Source organism: Ammospiza caudacuta, chromosome 15 (genome assembly GCF_027887145.1).
Source record: "Ammospiza caudacuta isolate bAmmCau1 chromosome 15, bAmmCau1.pri, whole genome shotgun sequence".
Lineage (NCBI taxonomy): Eukaryota > Metazoa > Chordata > Aves > Passeriformes > Passerellidae > Ammospiza > Ammospiza caudacuta.
In genome coordinates this window covers 14,687,452-14,708,315 of record NC_080607.1, presented here as the reverse complement: position 1 = coordinate 14,708,315, position 20,864 = coordinate 14,687,452, and positions in this window count along the sequence as shown.

Here is a 20,864-nt window from a genome sequence, read left to right as displayed (position 1 = left end):
GGAGGGCAGGCAGGAGGGTGATCTGTGCCAAGGAATGGGTTCTGTCCTGATGCTCCCCCTGACCTGAGCAGGGTTTACCTGCGGGACACCCAGAGGAGAGGGTGCAGAAACACATTTAACACAGTGTTCCCATTGCAGCAGCCAAACTGATACCACTGGAGGCAAGACCTGAATCAGACCCTGAGAAATCAGCTATTTAAATGCACCATAGCTGCTGTGCTCTCACAAGCACACAGTTTGGGAGTGGAGGCACAATGAGGGAAGGTTTGGTGCTTTTACAAAATCACCAAATGGGAAAAGAGAGCTGCTGGGGGGAAACGAGGCGTGTGGTCCAACAGATGGTGGCTGGTGAAGACGTGACAATGTCAAAGGCTTGTGCAGCCTGGGACAGGGATAAAGCTGTCCCAGATGAGGGGCAGTGACTGCACTTGGGGTGCAGCTGGGCCCCAGGACCCTGCACACCTGCACACCCTTGGGAGATCGTGCACCTCCATTCCCCACCTGACACCGTAGCTCCAGGTGTGCTTCGCAAATCAAATGGAGTCATGGTTTAAAAAGCAAATTAAGATTTAAATTGAATATTAAATTGAAAAGAAAGAATCTAGATAGAGCCTGAGAAGCACTTAATTTCTTGTTCTCTGCAAGCACTTTTGCCATGGAGAAGAGTCTGTGGGGAGCCAGGCACGGGGCAGGATGGCTCTGGGAACATTCAACTCCAGCTACAAAGATTGCCTGGGGACCCTCAGCACCTGCAGGCAGCAAGGGCTGCTGCTGCTGCTGCTTGGGAAGGGCTGCAGCAGTGCAGCCTTGCTGAAACCATGCACTGGAGCTGGGCTGGGAGGCAGCCGAGCATCCTGGGGACAGGGAAGGGGCAGAGCTGTGGCACTCTGGGGTGATGCAGCAGTGCAGCCTTGCTGCAATCATGCACTGGAGCTGGGCTGGGAGGCAGCAGAGCATCCCAGGGATGGGAAGGGGCAGAGCTGTGGCACTCTGGGGTGATGCAGCAGTGCAGCCTTGCTGCAATCATGCACTGGAGCTGGGCTGGGAGGCAGCAGAGCATCCCAGGGATGGGAAGGGGCAGAGCTGTGGCACTCTGGGGTGACACAGCCTGCGCACGCTGGTGGCACTGCTGCCCTGGGGACACCAGGGCTGTCACCAGAGGCCACCCAGGGGCCCCAGTGGCTCTGCTGGCTGGGCTGAGGCCACCACACACTCGCACATAATTCCTGACCTCAAGTTGAAAATATAATTCTTTCTGCCACATCTGACATTTAGCTGTACAGCGATCCTTGCCAGGAAATTGCCATCAGTTCTGCTCCCAGCTACCCTTCTGATTTATATTTTTGTTTTTATCCAATATTTCTGACTTGTTTTGGTAGGGTGGACAAAATGTTCTCACTCAAGACAGATGACAGTTTGCCGATAAGAGGAGCAACTTATCACCAACAGCTCCGATTCTTTCTCAAATGCTTAGTCTGTTGGAACAGCTTTAAAGTCTAATGTGATATCACAGGTTAGCCCCAAATCTGCTTCCCCTCCTGTATTTCATACTTTATGGCTCTAAGCATCACTCCTTTTAAAACTAAACACTTCAATCTTTTTCAGATCATCGTGGCTTTCCTTCCTCTCTTTTCCCCCCCCCTCTCTTCTTAATTTAACTATTAAAAAAATTCTTTGGGCATGGCAAATAAAATAAACACCAGAGATGAGTGACCTCTTGGAAGCTTGGTGTCCTTGAGTCTAACTTTAGAAATCATTTGTCACAGGCACAGAAATGTGCACTGCAATCAGAATTAGCTGCCAGAATTTTTTTTTCAAACAATGATATTGTAATTTGAGTGACATTCTTGATAACAGTTCAGGTTATCCAGACTCCTCCCCATGCCCCTACAAACCATGCACTAAAAAATAAAACTTCTGTCTTATTCTGATTTTTTTTGTTGCTGTTGTTATTTATCATATGGAAAATAAATGAGAGGGAAAAGAGAGACAAGGAAGTTGAACAGCTTTGAGCTCTGGATATAAGCCCAGTAGGCTAACAGGGTATTATACAGTTGGGTTTAGTTCAGCAAAAACCAGGACATTCTATGAGAACTAGGTGACTAATTTGCAATTAGTAATTTGGGACATAAAATCCAGGTTATTTTGAAACATGCAGCTTTACAGGGTGAATGCCCTCCTCTGCTCGTAGTTGCTAGCAAAGCACAGCGTGCTCTGATCAGGGCTTTCACTGCCTGGAATTGTAGATTTTGTAGCAAAATTACTTTTGATCTGCAAATGTGTAATTCCTGTGTGAATGTTTATCATTCTTGCTCATGCAAAGGATGCTCCAGTGCATCGGTGTCCTGTGCAAGGCACCATCCCTTGCCTGGTGCCTTGAACAGGGCAAAAAGTGCACTGGAGTTTGTGAAGGGATCAGGTCCTGTGATCCAGGAGCAGCTTCACTGGGTTGCTCTGCATGAAATAGTTTCAATTTTTATATTTTTATACATCAGGACAACTCACAGTCACTGAAACCACCCTGTGAGTCTGCAAGTACCAACCAAGAGAGCCCTGCTGGGTGCTCAGGACACCCCCAGGGACAGGGGACATCACCCTGCTTGGCTTCTGGGTCAGTCCCTGCACACAGAAAAGTCCTGAAATCCTTTCTGGGATCTCCTTGTCCCATGCAGACTGATTGTGGGTGGGTTTGCACACCCCAGGAAACACGAGGTGTGAAGAGCAATTCTTGATCCCTGGATTTGGAATTATGGATGAGAGCTCTCCAGGGAACTCACTTGAATTGATACATCTTTTGTGAAAAGCCTCTGGATCTGCAGCATTATGTGAGAGCAGGAGAAAGACTCTCTGTGCTGAAATTAGGTCTGCTGGAGCTGCTGCACGGTGGTTGCTCAGGGTCGGGTCTCTTGGAGGATTTTAAAATTTTAAAAGACCTTTTTGGGGACCCAAAACACAGCAGCCAGCCTGCCTGGCTAATCACAGCACTGCAGACCCCTCTCATGTGGGTCTGGCAGGAAGGTGTCTGTTGAAGTGAGGGGGAGAACGACCATCCTATAATGCATCGAACTCCGATTTATTGATTGATCAGTCACTTTAAATAACAGTGTTAATTAACTTCATGCATATTCCAAAATCCAGGTTTACGATAGGCTAACAGAGAAAACTCTAACCACTCCTTTTGTTTTACAATACCGATAATTGTTTACACAAAACAGAACCAGTGTTCCCACTGTGATATGACCGGTTCCCAAAACTTCCACATCTGTTCCCAGGGTGCCATCTTTTCCCAGAGAGGGTGTTTCACTTGTTATGGGAAGACTGTCTGAGAACCTTATTGTTTATACAATGATGCCTGAGAGAGACTAATTGTTTATAGAAGTCAGGCTGGGAACTGCTTTTGGAACTGCTTCACAGCTACCTGTTACTTTTCTCTCAATTGCATGGCTTCATGGCCTTTTTCTTTAAGCCATGCTTGAACTAAACTCCCGACAGGTGTCCCAGGAAATCAGCCTGATGTCCCCACTCAGATGTGCCTCAGATGTGCCCACAGCATTGCTGCACTCCCCAGAGCAGCTGCACCTGAGCAGCACCAACCTCTCCCCAAGGAGATTCCCCAGCTGTGCCCTGCCCCTCGTGGAGCAGGGGGCTGAGCATCCCAGAGAGCACAAATCCATGGATCCTGCCACAGAAACCTCTCCCAAGGTCAATCCCCCCACACCACACAGCACAGTGGAGCCTCCTGGGACCCCCCCAAGAGTAAGAAAGTTTGAAATTCAGCTCTAAAAATGTATACAGCCAGCAAGGTGCCTCCTTGACACCTGGTTGTAACCTGGAAATAGCACATGAGGGGTCTTGTAAGGGCTTCATTTTCCCTGTGTTTGAACCTCCCCAGTGCTGGCAGCTCCCCCTGTGACTTCGTGAGTCCTGAATGTGCAGCAGGAATTGCAGGAGACACTTCCACATCTCTGGGTGATGGAGTTATCCTCCTTCCACTAAATAAATGCTCACGTGTGCACTTCTAGCCTGTATCTGAACAGGAGGCACTGTGTGCCCAACTCTTTCAATTTTTCATCCTCCTGGAGGAAAAAATATGAGAGGAAAAGCCTAAAAATTAAAAAAAGACAGAGTGAACAGCTATACCTAACACCTTTTTCAGCACAATCCACCCAATTATTTTCCTTTCTCTGGCTATTTTAGTTTTAAAGCTTCCTCCAAATGTAGGTCCCAGGTCAGCAGGGCATTAAGGCACCCCTGAAGTACTTTGACTTTAAAAGATATCTCATGGAAAGGCCACTAATCATCTCTTGCATCTCTAACTAAAGATACAGCATTTTATCTGGGATCCTGAGTGTGCCTATAAATACCAGGCAGGGAAATGCTCAATCCATTACAGGAACAGGTAACCTAAATCATGGAGCAGGCTGGGGTTAACCTTTGTCCTGGGAGGGAGCTGGACCAAAATCTGTGCAGGGCAGGATGTCCAGAGGATGTTACAGTGCAAAGAGCACAAAAGGTGTTCCCATAAAGGTGTCCAGAATAACTCCACCTTCTCCAGGCTGTCTCACAGCCCATGGGCATCTCCTGTAATGGCTGATCCAGAGGTGTGAGGGTACAGGACACATCTGGAGGAGATTCTTCAGAAAATAAGATGGGCAAAAGCCTCTTTCTCATCCCTGCTGCTGCTGGATGAGTGACCACAGTGAAGAGAGAGTAGGAGATGTGTTTGCCATTGCACTGTACCTGCATCACAGATGTACAGCTAAATTCAAAACTCCATGGCATTTCCAACCTTTTAATTTTGGCTAGCATTTTCTTTGCTTTTTATTATCCTAAGACCAAATTTTTTTCAAGGCAAAGTATTTTCAAGACCAAATTTTTATATTTTATTATCCTAAGACCAAATTTTTTTTTTCAAGGAAAACCTCTACGAGAGCCCCAAATCAGCCTTTTGTGAAGCAGAGTGGGCTGTGGGTTGGGGTGAACAGGTCTGCCTTGTCCCCCAAGCCCAGCTGGGGTCCCTGTGCACCCCAAGACAGATGCTCACCTGCAGAGAATGTTCCCAGGAATGTGCAGGCAGGGACAATGCCAGCCCATAGAGCAGGAACACTGCTGCATGTGTTATTAGAGTCATTTGTTGTGGTTAGTGAGCAAAACCACCCAAACTCATTTCTGTTCCATTAGAGGGAGGGAAAAAAAAAAAAAAGGGGAATAGAATAACTCATTTCAAGGTAATTTGCTGCGGATTTTGTGTATGATCAAGAGGGTTGTAAAAAGTGGGAATACTTGCAGAAGTTTGATATGGCTTTTGAGAGAAAAGCAGCACAAACTTATCAAACATGGACAAAGTGAGACCAAAGTGGGTGCTTTCAATGCATTTTGCCTGTCTACAGATGACAAACCACCCCACTCTGGTCTGCCCAGCCCACAGCTGCTTTTCTGGATGGTTTGATGAATTTTTGGTGAAATCTCAGAGGAATGTCACTGCACTGGCTGGCAGCTCCTTGGGCAAGGGTTTGATCCTGAGGTTGGACACATGCAGGGTGTGATCCTCCTCTGTGATCAGCTACCACATGGACCTGGCACAGGTCCTGATTCTTTTCTCTGCTCCCCACATCTCTGGGGAAGTGAGAGAAGTGGGCAAGGACCCCTTCCCATGGGACACAGAGCACAAGGAGTCCCCCCAAAAATGGACATAAAATTCCAAACCAGCACCAAAAGCCAGCCCATAAAGCACTGGCTGCTCTCAGAGGCAGACTGGAGATTTCTCCTGCTAATTATAAAAATGGCAGACAAAACCCTGCATGATATGATTTCTTACATTAAACAAATTTTATGGTGGAGGAGACTTTTAGTGGCACTATTTGCAGACCTGGCCTTTTGCCAGCTCGCTGTCATTAATTCTGCTGATCTTAAGTATCAGCTGCACTTATTCCAAGGGGCTATAAATAAACCCCTGAAGCCTATTAAAGGAGCCAGCTTCCTCAGGCTGTCCGTCGAGCCTGGACAGACTGACATGGGCAGTGTTCAGGCAGCTCTGGCCAGTGCTGAGCATGGCTAGGTTCAGGTCTTTCACATGCTCACAGATTTATCTTTCACGTTGCTGGGAACAAGGAACTTTTTTATTAAAAGAAAACCCCACTCTAGGCAGGCAACAAATAGTGCTGGTTCTGTTAGGGCTGGGAAAATCCTTGACCACATGCCTGAAGGATGGGACTGTTTGACCTTCCCTAGCTGGAAGGGTTAAAAATGAACAGGAGATTGGGAAAGGAGAAGAATTGGAGCTGATATTTTATAAGACAAGGAGATGTTTTAATGTAAGATACGGAGAATTCACCACTGCCAGAATGTTTATCAGTCACACCTGCACACAGGGTTGGGACCATTCTGGCTCTCCTCTGGGATTTGCAGGTAAAATTCCAGGCTATGGGTGCCCCCCACCACCCTGAGGAGCCCGTGGGCTGCAGGCAGGATGCTCCAGGACACAGCAGCCACGCTCTTCCTCTCTGGTGCAGCTCCTATGAAAAATGGGTGGCAGTACTAATGTGTGCCTAATGACCCGTGGTGCAGAAACGACTACGATGCAGGAATTAAATTTACAATCAACTTCCTTTTTTCTTTTTTTTTTTTTGTCTTTTTTTTTTTCCCCTTGAAACCAAAGTTCCTAATCAGAAAAGTCCATGTGAGTGGCTCTGTGCTCCCAGGCAGGGCAGGTGACTCAGGCAGCAGCAGGATTAGAGCTGGGTGCTGTCACCGTGCCAGGCGTGACACGGGGCTGCATCAGTGGCAGGCTAAATTGATGACACAATCTCAGGAGAGCTCACTGGTTGATGCCAGGCTTATTTTTGTAAGTGCAAACTAATGAAATTTAGAGTTTTAATAAAAAAAAAAAAAAAAAAAAAAAGAAAGAAAGAAAGAAAAAAGTGGAAGCTACAATTTATAAATGGAATTCATAATGGACCAGAGTGCCAATTGCATTAAGGAAACAAGCAGCTCAGGCTTTTACCCAGAAGAGCCCCCAAGGGTCTTTTTGGAAGAGGCAGGGAGTCCCAGTTTGTCCCAGTGAAGCTCCTGGCTCCATCTTTCCTGGGCTCAAAAAGGGGGAAACCACCATGAGGGGTTTGGGATGATATTTGTCCTGGAGCACTGACCTCTACTACAGACAATTTCTCCCTTTCCCATTCCCACTCAGTCAGAGACCTTGCTCTTCTTGTTCTGAATTTTAAAAGGTAGCAACAAAATTGTTTAAAAGGCAGTGAAAGGGATGGAAATGTAGTGTAAGGGATTGAAATGTAACCATAAACCCACAGCAGAAGCATCCCAGAAAACGGAGGTGAGTATCCAGAAGGAGATAAAAAGACATGTCCCAAAAGGAAGGATGTGCAGTTCAGAGCGAGCAGGAGGCTTTTTGTAGCTTTTTTTATTTTACAGACTTTGTGCTCTCTTCTCCTGTGCTTCATCACCTCTCTACTCACAGATTTGGCCCTAAACACTCTGATGGATTAAAGAAGATGGAGAGGGCTATTTTCAAGAGTGGGAATAGGCACATCCTCAGGCACTGAGTCTGGCCATGGCCAAATCTAGACAACTGCTGTGGGTTGGCTTTCTCCAACATGAACAATTCTGATCCTATGAGTCTATGGCTCTGTGATTCTGGGATTCTGTGTTATGGGCTCAACACAGCTTGTCCTGAGCTGGATTCAAGCCAGCACAACCTTGGAGCACACGCCAAAGGGAGAAGATGAGGAGGTGAGAGGAAACCTTCAGATCTCCAGCCACAAGCAAAACTCTTCCTCTATCCTGGCTTGACATCAACAAAACCTCTGGAAAACTTCTGGGGACCAAAAGGCAAGTGAGATTCTCCCCTAGATGTGTTGTTTCCATGGAAGCCAAGTAAAAGCACTTCTGTGGGCCTGGGGAAAGGAGGCAGCAGCTGGAGCTGGACATGGGAAGGGACTGCCAGGAGAAATTGTGAGTTTGGAGGCTGTCAGAGCAGACTGGGACAGATTGTTCCTTGAGTCACCCTGCATCCACTGCCATGGTGACCCTGGAACCTGTGCTGTGACTGGCAGTGCCTGGGCTGAGGTTTTGCCCTCTACCGAGCCAGCAGTTTGGTCTGGTGACCCTTCTGGAAGGAGGGAACTTGTAGTGGATGACCAGGAAGAGCCACTGGGGAGTGTGAAGAAGCACAGAAAAAACCTTCCAGCATCCATTCCTACCCCTTGCCCAAGTAAGGAATGAAGCTGTGGAGAAAAGAGCTGATGAACACACCGTCAGAAGGGAGGACAACATTAATTGGTTGAACAGCAGAGTCTGAGCAATATAAAAAACTAGGAATGACTAATTTATGAGTACAGATTCTTTCTGGAGAGTGTGACTTAAACTTGGGGAGAAAATCCATGTGCCTGGAATATTAAAATCAATAGTTTTAACCTATTTAGAAAGAATTGAGTGGGCAAAGAAGGCACAGGAGGGTTAATCAATATCAGAATTGACATTGCTGCATTCCAAGCACCACAAGAAACTGAAGAGAAAGTGACCTCAAATACAAATAAAAACCAAAATAAGGAGTTTCTCCAGACCACCAACTCTCACTAGAAAACAGGAATTACTCACTTCTTAGTCACATATCTGTAATATTTAAGAAAATTTCCCTGCTCTGTCCTGGGGAACTTCAACTCAACTGATGTGAGCTGCAGAGGTCACAGGGCTTGTTTGGGATTTTCTGAATATCCTAGAAGAGATTTTCCTAACCAAAATCAGGAGGATCCTCGACAGGATCATCCCGACAGCTGCAGGACTGCTTACAGACCCCAAAACTGAATGCAGCCAGCACAGAGGTGACCCTGTTTGATTGTACATGCTGGGCACAGACAGGGCTGCCTGAGCTGACAGTGGGTCCCTGAGCTTTTCAGTGTTGTGAGCCAGGTCACCTGCAGGATTCTAAACAGAAAATGTGAGTGGTATTTGGCAACTCCTTGTTTAAAGAAGCTCTGGCTTCTAGGAAATCTAGTAAAACCTCAGAGTTGGGAAAGAGAAGGTTATTCTGGCTGAAAAATGAAGCTCAAAGGACAGTGAAAGTAGGTAAACTCCCAGAAAGAAGGAAGGGAAGGTAAATAATAATGAACATAAATCAGCCCCAAGCAGAAGGCTGTCAGGTAAAACCTGTGGCTAGCAGAGCTGAGGGCAACAGGGATGTGCTCTTTAGATATAAGAGACTCAAAGTAGTTGTCTAGACAGACTAGCAGACATTAAAAAGAGAATACATAAAAGGCAGACGCTAAATATTTAATTTCACTATTTTGGGGGGGAAAAAAAGCTGAGTGAAATAGCCATGTAATATGATGATGTGGAATATCTTCTGCTCCAACTCAGGATGTTAAACAGCTGTTACTACAGCGAGAGGATTTTTATTTTTGATCAGCAGCTCCCAATATTCAGTGCCTGAGAGTTTTAAAATCAGTCCCAGGAGCGCCCCAGGCTGGCACAGAGTTTTCCAGAAGACTGAAGCAGTGTTGACTTTGAGCCAAGGAATAAATGTCGATGAGGAGGATGACTTGTGTAATTATAAATCTGATTGTTTGATGTTGATTTTGTGGGGAAAAAAAAAATAATGGAAGAGCTGATAAGGGACTTGATTAATAACAATTTAAGGAGAATAACTAATTACAATCAACATGAGTTAATGGAAAATAGATCTTATTAAATGAAATTGATATAATTTTTCAAGAATGTGATTATAGATTTGATTGATTTAGTACATTTCATCAACACTGTTACGTTTGACTTCAGCGAGGCATTTAACTTAATGTTGTCTCATTTATTAGAAAGCTAAAACAATGTAAAATCAACACAGCCCGTGCTAAACGGATGAGGACCCTGGTGATAGGTTTAGACATATCTGAGGAGCATCCCAAGCAGCCTCCTTTCTGTTCATCACTTTCAGCAAACGGTAGAAAATCAAAACTCATTACAGTCAAAGTTTGCTGATGAGATTTGGAGTGTGGATGGGTCTGTGCCTCAGAGCTGCTCCTGAACCAGAGGGAAGTGAGCTCCAGCTGGTTTGACACAAAGCCACACTTCCAGGAGCCAGGATTTCACTGCAGGGAGCACAGATCCTCCCGCACAGCGCTGGAAACTTGATAAAACAGCGGAGTGAAATATCTCTGGTGCAACAGCTAATGGGACAGTGCAGCTATTTGTGGTGCCTGCGACTCCAGAAGGATGGTGATGAACGGGAGAGGGCACACGGGAATGACTGAGGCATCACAAAACATGCCTTGCAGTGACAGCCTCAAGGACCCCAATGTGCTTAGCTTAACAAAGGGAAGGTTAAGAGATGGCTTAATGACAATCCAGATGTATTCAGACAGGGATGCAGGGAGGGAGAGCCCTTCAATCTCACAGACAGAGCCATAAAAAGAGCTGGTGACTGGAAGCTGATGCTGTTAAATTCCATCTGGGAAGAGTGTGCTTTATGTTTGGGAGAAATAACACCAGAACAACTTCCCAACAGATGGTTTCATCATCACTGGCCATTTCAAACTCATGCTGGTTTTTTTCCTTTTTTTTTTGTAAGCCATATCCTGGATCCACCAAAAATCACTGTGAAACAACACACAGGCACTCACACTGCATGAATGGGATGGGCCTTTTTAGGGGTTTTAACCTTCCTAATAATGAGTATTTAAGCCATCATCAAGCACTCAAGCACTGAATGGAACCATTCCCTTTCCCCAGAGTTATTGGTCTGGCCTTGGTGGGCACTCATGCAGACACCTCAGGGCTATTGGTGCTTCATCTTTGCCAGTGCAGAAGCTGGAAAAGTCCTCTAAAACCCCATAAAAAGAGCCCAGCCTACATCCACCTGCTATGAAAATACCCAAAAATGCAGTGCCAAATGCAGTGCCAGAGGGAGCAGCTCAAAGCTCAAAGTACATAAGGAACATGCATTCCAGTGGTTCAGTAAAATCCTGCTGATCCCCATCTGCTGCCATAGCTTGATGGACTTTTAGGGAAATGGCACATCCCTGTTCCTTAAGAGTTGCTAAAATTGTGAGTGGAAAAGGTGCAGTTTCACAACAGACTCATCTACACCCAGGAAAACACAAAATGAGAGAGTGCTGCAATCTTGGGGACTTTCTGCAAGAGTTCCATCACATCTCTGCTCTCTGGTTTGGAAGCTGCTGAAATTTCCCCTTCCATGGAAAATACTCAGCAGAAGTCCCAGCTACAGATCCCTCAGTGAGGAAACTCCAGGAGCCACACAAGGACTTCTCCTGGAACTGGTCTGAAAGACCCAGCTGATATTTTACTGTGCATCCAGATGTCCCTGGGGACCAGACAGGTATAAATGTATATACATATATAATATTTTTTTCTTTGGATACTAGGCCATTGTATCTGTGTTCTAAGCTCAGAAAACAGTGTCACAAAAAAAAGTTTTCCTTCCAAAGAAATACTGTGATTGGTAGGAGTGATTAGATAAGAGCTGATATCCAAAAGCTGGACAACTAAAGTTGTTTCATAATTGATTTCTATATATGGGACTTTATCTTCTGGTGAGGTCTTTACCTTTAAAAACAGGTCTGTACCTTATAGAAAGGATAGAAAAGAGAGGTCATTTGCTATCTTATCTTGTAATGAGATCAGCAAAGAGAGACTTTTAGGGCCCTCCACAGCTTATTCATGATATCAATGTGGTTCTTCAATTGCAGAATCAATCCAGGTGTAAACTGGGACGCTGGGACCTTGTCTCTTCCCTTCTGCCCACATCAAGGAGCATCTGGGACCATATCTGTGGGTCCTGAGCTGTGCTGGATTTACCTCTGGCATGATCCAAGCCATTGCTGCTGTCCCCACCAGCTGCCACCTCTCTGCTGCTGTCACCACAGCTGATAATCCAGGTTATCAGTGAGTGGGGAGGGGGCAGCACTGCAGGACATGTCCTACCCTAACCCCCTCCCCACACACACCCCTTTGTGCCTCCTGCTCAGGGCAGAGAACATCACCCAGAAACTTCTTCAGTAGTTTCAATTCAGTCTGCCAGAGCCCTTTGCTCCTAATGCCATTTAATCCAGCTCCTTGTTAGCCAGCCAATAAGACTTTCACTGATATCAGGTTTTGGCCCAAGAACAGTGCAGATCCTTTTGAACCGAACATCTTAAGCACAACATATTTTGTCAGGAAAAAAAGCCTGAACCAGCAGAAACTCTTTTAAAGCCAGGGCAGCATCATTACCATAGAGGCAAACACTAATTTAATGTGGTTCACAGTAACAACACACCATTTATTTAAATACTTCACCCTTTAATTTATTCAGCATTTTATATTGAAGAGTATTTTCATTAGGATTCCTCTGCAAAACCAAAGAAGGCATTAAATCATTTAATATACTGACAACTCGCTTAATTTATTTAAGCACAAGAGTCTAATTCAAAAAAGCCAGACCTTATACAGAGGCCTGTCTTTGCAGCCCTGGCATACAAGAGCCTATTAATTTCAGGGTAGTGTATTACATGAATTTATTTTGAGATCCCAGGACGTGTTCTCCTCTGGTCAGCAGCCTGCTGTGGGGCTGCACCTGCCAGAGCTGCCTTTAGGAATTCCTCCCAGTGCACACCAGTCCTGCCCCATGGCCTTTGCTTCTGGTGAGCACGCAGCCCTTTGCATTTGTCACCTGGCTGGGTTTGGTCCTTGGTGTGACACAGAGCCACCAGCACGGCTGGAGCAGCAGGGAAACGGAGGAAATCAGCAGCACTGGGGGCATCAGTGATGTCTTTGGTTTAACTCTCATTAAATGGCACTCAGAGCACTTGGCAAAGTCTGGGGGATCCACTGCAGTGCACCCCTGACTTGGCTGATACTGAATTAAGCAGAGACACTCATTTCTGTGGTGAGATCCCTGCATCCCTGCTCTGAAGGTGCTGAGCAGCCTCAGTTCTGTCCCCAGTTGTCACATCAGAGCTCTCACACCCTGCCTGAAGCAAATACTCCACTTGATATTCTGGGGGCTCAGCTCCTTGGGCAATCCAGCCCTTGTGGCTTATTACTGATGTCCCCAGATGTGCCATAACAAATGGCAGAGAAGAAAATTGTCACCTGTGACAAAGCTCTGGGTGATATTGGGGTCCCCAGTGGCTCCTGGCTTGGCTGCTTTCCGAGATTGGTGCTGAAGCAGAACCTGGGAAACAATAGCACATTCTCAATAGGATGCAGAGGGTGGCATTAATAAACATTAGGGGGTTTGATATGATCAGGCAAAAGCAGCACAACGAAATGAGGTACCAAAAGCAGGCTGGAGAGGAGGGGAAGGCACCTGAACAGGGTGTTTAATGACTCACCCAGCTGAGAAATGCAGCACAAGGCAAGGCTGGGAGAGAAAACCTTTTAATGAATTCAACATGTGTGCACCCTTTGAAGGCTCAGCTCCCCATTCCCCAGTGGTGTTTGACCCACCTGAAGATATGGATCGTACACAAAATAATAACCAGTAAGTAATAATAATAATAGTAATAATAGGAAGAGCAGGACCTTCATCTCCAATTCATATTTATAATCCAGCAAATATCTCACCTAAAGCCACAAGATTTATGGGTTTGCATCTATAACTAATATCCTTCCTTAAGCAGGAAAGGGTACGTTTTCCTACAAATAAATCTGGTGCTCTAGACCTGGATTTTGAAGACTAATATTTAAATCCCCAGCAAGACACAGTTATTGATTGCATAGATGTATACAACAAAGACACACTGTGCACATTTAGAGAGATAGCATTGTACAGCTATTTTAAAAAGAAATAAAGTTTCTCTTTTAAATGCAATAGATTAAGCTTAATCAGGTAAAAAAAGGAGGAAGATAGGGAGGTTGGCTTGGTATGTGCTCCAAGCTGTCCCAATTTCCCAGAGATTTCATTTGCATCAGGCCCTGGCTAAAAGCAGGGCTGGTCCTGGGCGCCAACACACATAAAGGGCTTTGAGACAAAGGTAATCGATTTGGTTTTACTGTTATGAGGAAAATAAACAGTCAGGCTGATATAACAGTAAAAGGGTCAAACAGGGTCAGGGCTAATGAAGTGACTTACAGCAGGTTGGAATTAAAGCACCCTTCCTTTTCTCCCTCTTCCCCTCCAGGAGTGATCCCTGTGAATGCCCAAAATCACACCTGTGGGTGACAGCAAAGCACCAGCTAAGGGTCATTTGGGGCTGGGCACTGGACTTGCTTTGGCTGAAGGTTTCCATGGCCAGCAGCACCTGCTGAGCTATGGAAAACTCCAACCAAGAAAAGCGCTGCCCTTCAGCTCCACATCATGGACCACAGCCACTGCACTCAGTCAGGGAGGCTCAAAGGTGCCCAGAATCATCACTCCAGAGCTGAACTGGCACTTTCACTGGTGGTTGGAGGGTCCCTTTTTCCTCAGGGGTTTCTTTTCACTTTTGTGAGTTGTAACGAGCAAAGTGGGAATGTGCTGGGTAAGGAGCCAAACCTAGGAAAATACAGCTCCTCTGGAGCAAGCATGGATATAGCTGAAAAAATATCGAGAATTACTGGAAATTTAAATGTAGGCACTCAACCAAGGTCAAGGGTGGAAGCATCACCTCACTTAGTGGTGAACTTAGCAACAGAGGTAAAACACTGCTGCTGTTCTGTATCTAAAGAGTAAAGACATGAACAGAGCCCAGACACTTGTATTTATACTGTCCTAAGGCATATAACACCCCCATTTAATGGAGATTTTAGTTAGTCATGTTTAAATAATATTAATTAAAAAATTTAAAAATGCTTTTATGCACTCAGTCATTTAAGGAACTCATCAGTGACTGCATGTGAAAGACTCATTCAAACCTCATGAGAAAAGAGTTTCTTGTCCCCAGATTATGGGCTTCCAGAAGGGAGATTATGCCCAGGGGAAGGAAGGAATTGGCAATAACACTTGGGTGGTGCCACAGAGGTGGTGAGCCCCCAGGCTGGCTGGCTGCACCTTCCTTTGGGGAGTCAGCTCCATCACCCATGGATTGGAGATAGTCCTTCCCCCAAATGTTACTTTCAAGTGTCACAAAGCCTCTGTGGAAGAAGGGAAAACAAAAAGCAAAAGAAACCTTCTGGTGAGCACCGTGCTGCTCCAAAACCTGGTGGCCATGGAGAAGCTTTCCCTACAGACATGCTGTCCAACGCACACCCTTGTGATTTTTATCTCTGTGCAGAACATGGGCTGTGGGTGCCCAGACACTGCTCTTCTCTGCAGCTCTGAAAAGGAAAAGAAATTCATGGCTGTTGCTCTGCAAGGCCTGTCCCAGAACTCTGCAAGTACCAGCAGCACAGAGGCTTGGGAAGCTGCAACCAGTGCGGGGTACTCAGCCAAGGCAGAGCTTTTGTGCAACTTGGTTTTCATGATTTAGCATTCCTGCTGTAAATAATTGATACTAATGTAAGTGAGATAAGAGACAGACTGTCTGTGGGCTGGGAGGAAGTGGATCCTGGTGACATCCACCTGGAAATGTGCTTGCGGATTTGTCTGAAATAAAAACGTTGAAAAGCCAAACACGATGTCCGAGAGGTGGGGAGGGAGCAGGGGTGGGAAAGGTAATCAGTGATCAGCCCCAGCATTCTCATCTCTCTAAAGAAAAAGCTACCACTAATAATTTCCTTAATATGAGAATTCCTGCACTAGCTAGCACTTCCTCTCTCCCTGAACATGGCTCTCTCACTAGTCCATAAGCTGTGTTCCTGCATTGCCAGGGAGCTGGGTGGGTGTTAGCACAATTTAAGGAATTAAAATGTCATTAAGGGGGTGCATGGAGCACAGCCTTCCTCGTCGGACACCATGCCAGCAGGAAAATGCCAGTGAGCTCAGCGTATCTGATGCCTTTGGCTTAGGTTATCTACAACCAGCTGAGTACCAGGAAGGAGCTCTCCTGAATCTCAGGCTCTGAAACTGGAGAAGGCAGAATTATATCTCTGGTCCTGCGAGGGCGGCCGTGAGACGGGCGATGGAGACAATCCTGCTGGGTGGGGAAGGGGAGATTTCCCTGCTGGGAACCTTGGAACCCAGCATGTCCCCAGGACCATTACACCATATCCATTTCTAAATCCTGATGTGGAGGCTGCTATTGGCATTTCACATCCTCTGAGGAGTCTGTGCCCGGCGGCAAACCGACATTCACTTCCCCCCGCATGACATAATGCCTGTTTTCATCCTGTCTGGTGGATATTAAAAAAGATAATGTCAGCTGAAAAAAAGAATTAAAATGACATCACTATTGAGCCACTTTACAGCTCTCTGCTTCTGTCTCTTGTGTGTCTCCATCTTCACATCCCACCTGTGCTGCCTGTTGCTCAGCAGCCCAAGGACCATCCTGTGGCCACTGCACAAGATACCTGTGCCTGATGGTTTTAACTTGCTGGAGGATTCAAGTGCCACTGTGAAAGGAATTTCCCAAGGCAATTCCTTCATTTTAAACCACTGTAAACATAGGGAAGGTCCCTCATGTCCTCTGTCTCCCATGCCTACAGCAGGCAGCTTGTTGTACTCCTCTCCTGAAGGCCATACCTTTACACATTACTCTGGTGAGCACATATTCAGGGCTCTAAATTTGTTTTAAAATACACTTCTTAATCTAGAGATTTCACGCAGAAAGGCAGAGGAAAAAAAGGCTGCTTTGGAAATGTTAGGAAGGAGCAGCACTGACTCATCAGTGATATGAATGGGGAAAGCCAGAGGGACCTTCTCATCTCTAATGTGATTTTATGATTCAGTGAATAATGCATATTAGCATAATACTAACTAAAAAAATCCATACTCATCATAGAATCACAGCTATCAACATTATCCTATTATTAATTATTAACATTTACACTATCAATCAGCCCCTGGCTGACTGATAGCTTAAAATCTTGCATAAAGATTGTTACAACAATAGCCACAGTACATCACGTAATGTGCTTCACAGTCGGGTTGTCATATCCTCATCTATAAAGCTTTTTAGTAATGCACTTTACAACATATCTTACAGTACATGGATGAAGAATGTGGCTGCACCCAGTAATAATTCCATTAATTATGAATAAAGCATTTACAAATGACATCCTTATTTAAAATTAGTGATGAACACATTTGGGTTTAATGCAGATGCACTGTGTAATTTGTAATTGGATAAAAAGCAATGCTGGCAACATGGGGTAGGGAAAAAGGGCCAAGATCTTATGGTCTTTGCATCAGCAAGGAAAGAGGGGGAAAAACAGTGGAGAAAATGAATGACAAACAACAAAACATTGGCATAAAGCTCACCAAACTCCAAGGTGATGCTTGAAAGCAATGATTAAAGGTGCCCTGCAGAGCAGAAAGGGAAAAATCCTTACCCACTGACCTTGCCTTGCATTGTGTTAATAAAAGTCACTCCTATATTAATAAAGTCTATATTTTCATTGCTTTCTCTCATTTCAGTGTTTTCAGCTGGCTGGCAGCTCACCAAGACTCGTTAGCCACATCCAGTTTGCCTTTGCAGTACCTTGGTACCGCTTTGTTCTGTAGGCTCTTGGGGATGGCAGAATATTTATTACATACAATATTTCACTGAGGCTACTTACGTCAAGAGGCTATAAATACATTACTCTTCCTGGTTTACTTAAGGGATAAAAAGTGAGTAGCTAAGTTTACAGAGCAGGCTCAGGCTCTATTAATGTGTGGTCTGTTCATTTTCATATAGATCTCAATTGTTTGAAATTATTTTCCAGATTAATCCTGTGAGTGATTCTTGCCTTGCTGATCATTTCCAAGTACTGCTGGTCTACTTGTGCAGTGGTCATATTCAGGTCATTCCATGTATTGTGGAAGAAAGGTTAATCTAAACTCATCAAGCTTTTTGGTAATAAAGTAGTGAATATTTATGTGTTCATAGTTTTCTGCTGAGAGCCTTGTGCCAAGAACTTCTTATACTGAGGTTCAACTACTTCAATATGTCCCAGCTAGGGAGGCAAAACTCCCAGCAGCTCACTTCTGGCCACAGAGGTGGGGGGACAGGAACTTTGGTAGCCAGGACAAAGTCAGCAAACTCCTTTTAATGACTTTTCTCCTGAGTTTCCCCAGTGTTTGCAGCAAAGTGCCTGGAATGGTGTCATGTGTCTGTTAGCACAGAGCCAGAGCTTGCATGGTGCTGGGTGCTGAGGGTGGTGCAAGGTTCTGCAGACTCAGAGAGTCAGAGAAAAGAGACCTGGATCCATCACATAAAGTTAAGGGGGAAAATTGCCTTGGGAGGGACCTAGGTTTGGGTTCAGGCAGAATCTTTCTTCAGGTTTTCCAAGGAGATGAGATTGCAAGCCAGAACCAAGCCAGGCAGGAATTCTGTCTGAATTATTTTCACATTCCCTTTTAATGTCCCAACCATGGGTGATACCCAGTGCAGAGCATGACATCTGACACAGCCCTTTCCCCATATTTTCAAGTTAATAAACATAGTGGAAAATAATATCCAGTGTTTATTACCAGCACTGTCAAGGAGGACACTGTGCATTCCCCCTCTCCTCCCAAACCCAGGCAGTGTAGGAGAGGCTGCTGTAATTACAGGTCTCCTTGTGCAAGACTGCTTTGAAATTCCCAATATTTCTCCAAACCACCAGCAAGTTGGTTTTCAGAGCTGCCTGACAGAGAATTTATTTATTAAGGTCTTGGCTGTTTGCAGCAGTGGCTGGGCAGCAGCAGTTCCACAGAGTTATCAAAAATCTATTTCCTTGCAGAGTCACAAGTAAAATATCAAACCCCCTTTGAAAAGCCAAGTGCAACATTTACATTTTAATCTCCCCAAACACTTTCCTTTCTGACAAACTGGGTTTTTTGGTCTGTGTGTTATGGAGAGGAAAGGCAGCAGGGATGGAGGAGAAAGGTTTATAGCCCTGGGAGGAAGCGTGGGCTGCTCTGAGGGGCACAGTGACTGCAAGGACTGTCACCCTTCAGCACTGCTGGGGCCAGGTGAAAAACAAAAACAGCCTGGCCCCAAAATCTAGCAATGCAGGGGCATCAAACACCCAGCTGGGTTAGCAATCACATGTACAGGTGTAAAAAAGGGGCAGCACCAGCCCTGTGCTGTGCTGGGCACAGCCTCTGCTGGCTACAAGCAGCCCGCATTGAGGGGTCAGTGTGGGGCTGGCAGTGCCACTAGCAGCCACTTATCTATAGGGGTAAATAGCTTTTATTCCACTGTTTCTTCACCCTTCTGCCTACAGGTTAATCGGGATGAAGTGGAGGGGCCCAGCTCCACAGTTTGCAGCCTGGCAACAAAAGCAACTCAGCCTTTCCCTTGTTATCAGCGGGGCTGAGGTCCTGCGCTGCCTCTGTGGAGCCTCTGCAGCAAACCATGAATTATGGATGGAATGAAAAATCCCAGTCCGGTGCACTGAGGGAATATGCAGAGTGCAGAGAGATCACCTTTGTGTGTGAGCCTCGCTTTGTGCCACCCTCACGTGCAGGAGGCCCAAAACACTGGGTTTTGCTTTGGCCTGCCACTGCCTTAGCCCACAGGGTCAGGATTCCCTCCTCCCGAGGGATGTGGGCTCTGAAATGACATTCCTTAATTTGAAAAGTGTGTCCTTGTGCTTTGTGGGATCTTCCTGGGAGCTCCTGAGGGTGCTGTGTGGATGAGCTGTGTGGAATTCCCATGCAGAGGTGCAGGCAGCAGGCAGGATGGGTGTCTGGATCCCTGCTCCAGGTGTGTTCCTGAGCACATGGACACACACTGCAGGTGGAGTTCCCACCCAGGTTGGCTCTGAGGGCTGAGCCAGGCACAGAGGAGCCCCCAGGGGATCTGCAGTTCCCACCAGAGCTCCCTTTTCTTGAAGCAAAATGTTGGAAAAGTGCTTGACAGGCTCTGGCTTCAAGACTCTGTGATTTGGGGAAGCTCAATCTCTCCACTCATAACTTCTCCTTCAGAGAGAAGTTGCCTTTCAGGAGGCATTTTTTAAAATGTCTTTTAATTTTTAAATGCTTTAGTTCCTCCCTTGCAAATCCAGCTCTCTGGTTTTGTGCACCATCTAATAATGTGCTTCCACACAGCCATTTCTGAGTGTGCAATATCAACATCTGTGCTAAAATCAAGGAGAAATTTTTCCCTGAAGCAAAATTTTGCTCTGTATTATTGTTACTTTTTTCCCCCCTATTTAATGTTTTGCTTGTCATGGGGCGTCTTCAGCCTCTTATTTCCAGGAAATGAAGGTTCTCTGCCTCTCACTCCTTGTCAAAGACACCCTGGCAGGAGAGAGCATTGTCACCCTTCTCCCATCTCCTTAAAGCATTTTACTTAGTGCTCACTAAAACTGTGCTGCACTCAAGCACCTCACTGAGCTGGGTGCTTGATATGCAGCAGGGTGGCAGAATTAATTTATTGGTGTTTGTACAGCCTTTTGAACTTCTCCTGTTACATAGGTGGCAATAAGGATAGTAAAAACAAAAACATTATTTTATTATTATTTTTATTGTTATTCTGACTTTCTATCGTAGCCAATGATGAACATTCCCCTGTGCAGGTATTTAAGCTATCCAGTGGGAGATGCTTTGTTCTTAATTTTGATTATTTTAAGAAGTCCTTCAACACATCAAATAATCTCCCTAGGCAAGGATTTATAGGAAGGTCTTGAGAGCTGTCAGAGTAATGTTTTTCCAGCAGTGAAAACTCGACCTCCTCTTTGATTTTCATTTCTGTTTTGTCCTGGGTGTAGCTGCAGCGAGTGCTCGGTCACAGCCATCAGGATGGAGGAGATGTGTTGTCAGTTGTTTTATTTTTGATCCCATTTGAATGTGTCAGTCAACTGCCTTGAAGCAAAGAAAGTGAGAAGGAGCCTTTAACAGTTGTGATTGAAAACTTCAGACTTACCTTTTC